Below are 8,890 nucleotides of genomic sequence, written 5' to 3' on the forward strand. Positions count from 1 at the left end.
GATCTTCAGCACGGTCGATCATGGCTGGCCTCTCTGGCTCACCATCGCTCATGGCGGGACTCGCCTCCTCATCAGCTGGCGCCGGCATCATCTCCCCACGCGACCTCGCTGCCTCCATCACCATCAAGCTTACCGGTGAGAATTACCTGTATTGGCATGCGCAGGTTGCTCCTCTCCTCCGAAGCTTTGGGCTCATGGGCTACGTCGACGGATCCGAGGCCCTGCCCCGCCGACATGATCACGGTGGACGTCTCCGGCAAGCCCGTGCAGCAGCTCAACCCCGACGCCCAGAGGTGGGCCAAGCAAGATCAAGCCATCCTCTCCGCCTTTGTGTCATCCATGACGGGGGGGGGGGTGGTCGGCATGGTCCTGTTCGCCGCCACCGCTCATGAGGCATGGGACACGCTCGGCGGCGCCTTCGTGTCCACGTCGATCGCTCGCGCCAATGGGATTCGCACTCAGATGCAAGATCTCAAGAAGAAGGACATGCCCGTGAGCACTGATACGTCTCAAACGTATCTATAATTTCTTATGTTCCATGCTACTTTATTGATGATATCTACATGTTTTATACACATTATATGTCATATTTATGCGTTTTTCGGAACTAACCTATTGACGAGATGCCGAAGGGCCAGTTCTCGTTTTCTGCTGTTTTTGGTTTCAGAAATCCTAGTAAGGAAATATTCTCGGAATTGGACGAAATCAACGCCCAGGGTCCTATTTTACCACGAAGCTTCCAGAAGTCCGAAGGGGAAACGAAGTGGGGCCACGAGGTGGGGACACAGTAGGGCGGTGCAGCCCAAGCCCTGGCCGCGCCGGCCTAGTGTGTGGCCCCACCAGGACTCCACCGACCTTGCCCTTCCGCCTACTTAAAGTCTCCGTTGCGAAAACCCTACCACGTTCGACGAAACCAGAGAAAACCTTCCGAGCCGCCGCCATCGCGAAGCCAAGATCCGGGGACAGGAGTCTCCGTTCCGGCACGCCGCCGGACGGGGAATTGCCCCCGGAAGGCTCCTCCATCGACACCACCGCCATCTTCATCAACGATGTTGTCTCCCATGAGGAGGGAGTAGTTCTCCATCGAGGCTCGGGGCTGTACCGGTAGCTATGTGGTTCATCTCTCTCCTATGTACTTCAATACAATAATCTCATGAGCTGCCTTACATGATTGAGATTCATATGATGATGCTTGTAATCTAGATGTCATTATGCTAGTCAAGTGGGTTTTACTTATGTGATCTCCGGAGACTCCTTGTCCCACGTGTGTAAAGGTGACGGTGTGTGCACCGTGTGGGTCTCTTAGGCTATATTTCACGAATACTTATTCACCGTTATGAATGGCATAGTGAAGTGCTTATTTATATCTCTTTATGATTGCAATGTGTTTTGTATCACAATTTATATGTGTGCTACTCTAGTGATGTTATTAAAGTAGTTTATTCCTCCCGCACGGTGTAATGGTGACAAGTGTGTGCATCGTGTAGTACTTGGCGTAGGCTATGATTGTGATCTCTTGTAGATTATGAAGTTAACTATTGCTATGATAGTATTGATGTGATCTATTCCTCCTTCATAGTGTGATGGTGACAAGTGTGCATGCTATGTTAGTACTTGGTTTGGTTATGTTGATCCGTTATGCACTCTAAGGTTATTTAAATATGAACATTGAATATTGTGGAGCTTGTTAACTTCGGCATTGAGGGTTCGTGTAATCCTACACGAGTTAGTGGTGTTCATCATCCAACAAGAGGGTGTAGAGTCTAGCATCTATCTATTTATTCTGTTATATGATCAATGTTGAGAGTGTCCACTAGTGAAAGTATGATCCCTAGGCCTTGTTCCTAAATACTGTTATCGCTGCTTGTTTACTGTTCTACTGCATGTTTACTTCCTGCAATATTACTACCATCAACTGCACGCCAGCAAGCTATTTTCTGGCGCCGTACTACTGCTCATATTCATTCATACCACTTGTATTTCACTATCTCTTCGCCGAACTAGTGCACCTATTAGGTGTGTTGGGGACACATGAGACTTCTTGCTTTGTGGTTGCAGGGTTGCTTGAGAGGGATATCTTTGACCTCTTCCTCCCTGAGTTCGATAAACCTTGGGTAATCCACTTAAGGGAAACTTGCTGCTGTTCTACAAACCTCTGCTCTTGGAGGCCCAACACTGTCTACAAGAATAGAAGCACCCGTAGACATCAAGCACTTTTCTGGCGCCGTTGCCGGGGAGGAAAGGTAAAAGGCTCTCATACTCCGGTCCCGGGTAATAAGTACTTTTCTGGCGCCGTTGTGTGTGTGCTCGAAGCTATTTCCTTTAGATCCTGCAATTGCATCTTTTTGTTTCTTGTTTACACTAGTTAGGCATAATGGACAACCATGAGCTTCTTATTCTATTTCCTGATTTAAGACATGGATGGTTTGATGCGAAAATTAAAAAACCTATGGAACACATTAGTATGAACGCTTTGAACACCATTGTTGCTAATGATATGGAAAATTCTAAGCTTGGGGAAGCTGGTTTTGATAACCATGATATTTTTAGTCCCCCAAGCATTGAGGAGAAAATTTTTTTGATACTTTGCCCCTATTTATGATGATTATACTTTGGTCGCTCCTATGGAGGATAATTTATGATGATTATAATATGCCTCCTACACTTAATGAGAATAATAATGATAGCTACTTTGTTGAATTTGCTCCCACTACAACTAATAAGAATGACTATGCTTATGTTGGGAGTAGTAATTATTTTATGCATGAGAATAAGAATGCTTCATGTGATACTTATATTGTTGAGTTTGTTCATGATGCCTCTGAAAATTATTATGAGAGAGGAAAATATGGTTGTAGAAATTTTCATGTTACTAAAACACCTCTCTATATGCTGAAATTTTTGAAGTTACACTGGTTTTATCTTCCTATGCTTGTTACTTTGCTCTTCATGAACTTGTTTATTTACAAGATTCCTATGCATAGGAAGCATGTTAGGCTTAAATGTATTTTGAATTTCCTTCTTTATGCTCTCTTTTGCTTCAACTCTTATTTCTTGCGCGAGCATCATTAAAACTGCTGAGCCCATCTTAATGGCTATAAAGAAAGAACTTCTTGGGAGATAACCCATGTGTTTATTTTACTACAGCAATTTTTTATTTTGTTGAGTCTTGGAAGTTGTTTACTACTGTAGCAACCTCTCCTTATCATGTTTTTGTGCCAAGTAAAGTCTCTGTGGTAAAGTTGATGCTAGATTTGGATTGCTGCGCAGAAACAGCATTGCTGTCTGTCACGAATTCGCGCAGAAGTCTCTGTAAAAAAATCGAAAAAATCTGCAAATTTACGTGCGTGATCCTCAGATATGTACGCAACTTTCATTAGTTTTGAGTTTTTCCATCTGAGCAAGTTAAGTGCCCCTTCCAGGTTCGTCTTTACGGACTGTTCTGTTTTTGACAGATTCTGCCTTTTATTTCGCATTGCCGCTTTTGTTAAGTTGAATGAGTTTATTTGTTCCATTAACTTTTAGAAGTTTTGTGCAATGTCCAGAAGTGTTAAGAATAATTGTGTCACCTCTGAACATGTGAATTTTTGATTGTGCACTAACCCTCTAATGAGTTTGCTTAAAGTTTGGTGTGGAAGAAGTTTTCAAGGGTCGAGAGAGGAGGATGATATAATATGATCAAGAAGAGTGAAAAGTCTAAGCTTGGGGATGCCCCCGTGGTTCATCCCTGCATATTTCAAGAAGACTCAAGCATCTAAGCTTGGGGATGCCCAAGGCATCCCCTTCTTCATCGACAACTTATCGGGTTTCTTCTCTTGAAACTATATTTTTATTCGGTCACATCTTATGTACTTTACTTGGAGCGTACTGTTGCTTGTTTTTCGTTTTGTTATATTAGTTGTTTGAATAAGTTCATCCTTGTGTGGGAGAGAGACACGCTCCGCTGGTTCGTATGAACACATGTGTTCTTAGCTTTTAATGTTCATGGCGAAGGTTGAAACTGCTTCGTTAATTGTTATATGGTTGGAAACGGGAAATGCTACATGTAGTAATTGATAAAATGTCTTGGATAATTTGATACTTGGCAATTGTTGTGCTCATGTTTAAGCTCTTGCATCATATACTTTGCACCCATTAATGAAGAAATACATAGAGCTTGCTAAAATTTGGTTTGCATAATTGGGCTCTCTAAGGTCTAGATAATTTCTAGTAAAGAGTTTGAACAACAAGGAAGACGGTGTAGAGTCTTATAATGTTTACAATATGTCTTTTATGTGAGTTTTGCTGCACCGGTTCATCCTCGTGTTTGTTTCAAATAACCTTGCTAGCCTAAACCTTGTATCGAGAGGGAATACTTCTCATGCATCCAAAATCCTTGAGCCAACCACTATGCCATTTGTGTCCACCATATCTACCTACTACATGGTATTTCTCCGCCATTCCAAAGTAAATTGCTTGAGTGCTACCTTTAAAATTTCTATCCTTTACCTTTGCAATATATAGCTCATGGGACAAATAGCTTAAAAACTATTGTGGTATTGAATATGTACTTATGCACTTTATCTCTTATTAAGTTGTTTGTTGTGCGATAATCATGTTCCTGGGGACGCCATCAACTACTCTTTGTTGAATATCATGTGAGTTGCTATGCATGTTCGTCTTGTCTGAAGTAAGGGCGGTTTTCACAATCAAATGGTTTGACTATGCATACTGTTAGAGAAGAACATTGGGCCGCTAACTAAAGCCATGAATCATGGTGGAAGTTTCAGTTTGGACATAAAACCTCAATCTCTTATGAGAATATTAACTGTTGTTGAATGCTTAAGCATTAAAAGAGGAGTCCATTATACTGTTGTCTATGTTGTCCCGGTATGGGTGTCTAAGTTGAAGAATGATCAAAAGCGAGAAATCCAATGCGAACTTTCTCCTTAGACCCTTGTACGAGGCGGCATAGAGGTACCCCTTTGTGACACTTGGTTGAAACATATGTTATGCAATGATAATCCGTGTTAACCCAAGCTAATTAGGACAAGGTGCGGGCACTATTAGTATACTATGCATGAGGCTTGCAACTTGTAAGATATAATTTACATAACACATATGCTTTATTACTACCGTTGACAAAATTGTTTCTTGTTTTCAAAACCAAAGATCTAACACAAATATAGCAATCGATGCTTCCCTCTGCGAAGGGCCTTTCTTTTACTTTTATGTTGAGTCAGTTCACCTATCTCTCTCCACCTCAAGAAGCAAACACTTGTGTGAACTGTGCATTGATTCCTACATACTTGCATATTGCACTTGTTATATTACTTTACATTGACAATATCCATAAGATATACATGTTATAAGTTGAAAGCAACCGCTGAAACTTAATCTTCCTTTGTGTTGCTTCAATACCTCTACTTTGAATTATTGCTTTATGAGTTAACTCTTATGCAAGACTTATTGATGCTTGTCTTGAAGTACTATTCATGAAAAGTCTTTGCTTTATGATTCATTTGTTTACTCATGTCATTACCATTGTTTTGATCGCTGCATTCATCTCATATGCTTACAATAGTATGATCAAGGTTATGATGGCATGTCACTTAAGAAATTATCATTGTTATCGTTTACCTACTCGAGGGCAAGTAGGAACTAAGCTTGGGGATGCTTGATACGTCTCAAACGTATCTATAATTTCTTATGTTCCATGCTACTTTATTGATGATATCTACATGTTTTATACACATTATATGTCATATTTATGCGTTTTCCGGAACTAACCTATTGACGAGATGCCGAAGGGCCAGTTCCTGTTTTCTGCTGTTTTTGGTTTCAGAAGTCCTAGTAAGGAAATATTCTCGGAATTGGACGAAATCAACGCCCAGGGTCCTATTTTACCACGAAGCTTCCAGAAGTCTGAAGGGGAAACGAAGTGGGGCCACGAGGTGGGGACACAGTAGGGCGGCGCGGCCCAAGCCTGGCCGCGCCGGCCCTAGTGTGTGGTCGCCTCGTGGACTCCACCGATCTTGCCCTTCCGCCTACTTAAAGTCTCCGTTGCGAAAACCCTACCACGTTCGACAAAGCCACGGACGAGAAACCTTCCAGAGCCGCCGCCATCGCGAAGCCAAGATCCGGGGGACGGGAGTCTGCTGTTCCGGCACGCCGCCGGGATGGGAAGTGCCCCCGGAAGGCTCCTCCATCGACACCACCGCCATCTTCATCAACGCTGCTGTCTCCCATGAGGAGGGAGTAGTTCTCCATCGAGGCTCGGGGCTGTACCGGTAGCTATGTGGTTCATCTCTCTCCTATGTACTTCAATACAATAATCTCATGAGCTGCCTTACATGATTGAGATTCATATGATGATGCTTGTAATCTAGATGTCATTATGCTAGTCAAGTGGGTTTTACTTATGTGATCTCCGGAGACTCCTTGTCCCACGTGTGTAAAGGTGACGAGTGTGTGCACCGTGTGGGTCTCTTAGGCTATATTTCACGGAATACTTATTCACTTGTTATGAATGGCATAGTGAAGTGCTTATTTATATCTCTTTATGATTGCAATGTGTTTTGTATCACAATTTATCCGTGTGCTACTCTAGTGATGTTATTAAAGTAGTTTATTCCTCCTGCACGGTGTAATGGTGACAGTGTGTGCATCGTGTAGTACTTGGCGTAGGCTATGATTGTGATCTCTTGTAGATTATGAAGTTAACTATTGCTATGATAGTATTGATGTGATCTATTCCTCCTTCATAGTGTGATGGTGACAGTGTGCATGCTATGTTAGTACTTGGTTTGGTTATGTTGATCTGTTATGCACTCTAAGGTTATTTAAATATGAACATTGAATATTGTGGAGCTTGTTAACTCCGGCATTGAGGGTTCGTGTAATCCTACGCGGTTAGTGGTGTTCATCATCCAACAAGAGGGTGTAGAGTCTAGCATCTATCTATTTATTCTGTTATGTGATCAATGTTGAGAGTTTCCACTAGTGAAAGTATGATCCCTAGGCCTTGTTCCTAAATACTGCTATCGCTGCTTGTTTACTGTTCTACTGCATGTTTACTTCCTGCAATATTACTACCATCAAGCTGCACGCCGAGCAAGCTACTTTTACGGCGCCGTACTACTGCTCATATTCATTCATACCACTTGTATTTCACTATCTCTTCGCCGAACTAGTGCACCTATTAGGTGTGTTGGGGACACAAGAGACTTCTTGCTTTGTGGTTGCGGGGTTGCTTGAGAGGGATATCTTTGACCTCTTCCTCCCTGAGTTCGATAAACCTTGGGTAATCCACTTAAGGGAAACTTGTTGCTGTTCTACAAACCTCTGCTCTTGGAGGCCCAACACTGTCTACAAGAATAGAAGCACCCGTAGACATCAAGCACCTACTTCCATCGCATGAAGACCCTCGCCGACACGCTTGCCTCCATCTGGCAGCCTCTTCGGAACGAGGAGTTCGTCTCCTACATCCTCTTCGGGCTCGACAGCGACTACGATGCGCTGTACGAGGTCGTCAACGCTAGGACGACGCCGATCTCCATCAGGGATCTCTACGCTCAGCTTCAGTCCATTGAGCATCGCAACACCGCTCGTCGGGCGGAGAACATCGCCAACAACTACTCCGCCCACGCTACTGCCTTTGGCCGTGGGGGTCGCGGCGGTTTCCGCCCTCCTGCTCCCTCGCCCTTTGCCTAGACCACGGCAGTGCACGCCTCCCTTCTCAGCCGGGGCAGCAACACTGGTAGTGGCGGGCGCGGCAACGGTGGTGGTCATGGCAACGGTGGCGGCCGTGGTGGCCCGCCCAGGAACGGCGGCGGCTATTCTGGAAACAACGGCAACAACGGTGGAGGTCGCCTCATGTGCCAGCTGTGTGGCGCAGCGGGTCCTGCTTGCATCCCACTTGCTACAAGCTCTTCATGCGCGACTTCCTTGGCGTCAACAATGATGGCGCGGGCACGGAAAGCGGCTCGCCATGGCCATGGCGGCCTCTCAAGGTGGACACGGTGAAACCACGTCCTATCGGTGGACCCGCTTGGTATGCTGACTCGGGTGCGACACATCATCTCAGCTGCCTAGAGCTCGAGAAGCTCACCACCAAGGAACCCTATCAAGGCCACGATCAAGTTCATGCCGCCAATGGCATAGGTATGAATATCCATAATATTGGTCATGCATCGATTCCTACTTCCGCATCTAGGCCATTGCATTTAAATCATTTGCTTCATGTTCCACAAGTCACTCGTAACTTACTTTCAATGAGTAAACTTACCCTTGATAATCCTGTTTTCGTGGAACTTCACCCATATGATCTTTTTGTAAAGGACCAAGTCACGCGGGAAAATCTTCTTAGAGGTCGGTGCCGTGGTGGTCTCTACTCCATTAATGTTCCCATCATCAAGCAAGCTCTCAGCGCCATCCGAGGGTCCAAGGACAAGTGGCATTGTCGTCTAGGCCATCATGCATTACAAGTCGTTCAGCACATCCTCCATAAGCATGAGTTGCCATTAGAGTCTAGTTCCAATAAATCAGTGTGTGATGCCTGTCAACAAGGCAAAAGTCATCAATTACCGTTTTCTTTATCCACTCTGTAATCAAAGCTCCTTTAGAGCTTATTCATTCAGATGTTTGGGGTCCTGCTAAAACCTATATTAGTGGTCATAAATTCTATGTGAGCTTTATTGATGCCTATAGTCGATTTACTTGGCTTTATCTTCTTAAACATAAGTCTGAGGTGTTTGATGTGTTTCTTCAGTTTCAAAAACATGTTGAACGTCTCCTTGATCGCAAGATTATTCATGTTCAAACTGATTGGGGAGGTGGGTATGAAAAACTCCATCCTTTCTTTTAGAACCTAGGCATCTCACGTCGTGTTTCATGCCCTCATACACATCAA

The sequence above is a fragment of the Lolium rigidum genome, chromosome 3 (genome assembly GCF_022539505.1).
Source record: "Lolium rigidum isolate FL_2022 chromosome 3, APGP_CSIRO_Lrig_0.1, whole genome shotgun sequence".
Lineage (NCBI taxonomy): Eukaryota > Viridiplantae > Streptophyta > Magnoliopsida > Poales > Poaceae > Lolium > Lolium rigidum.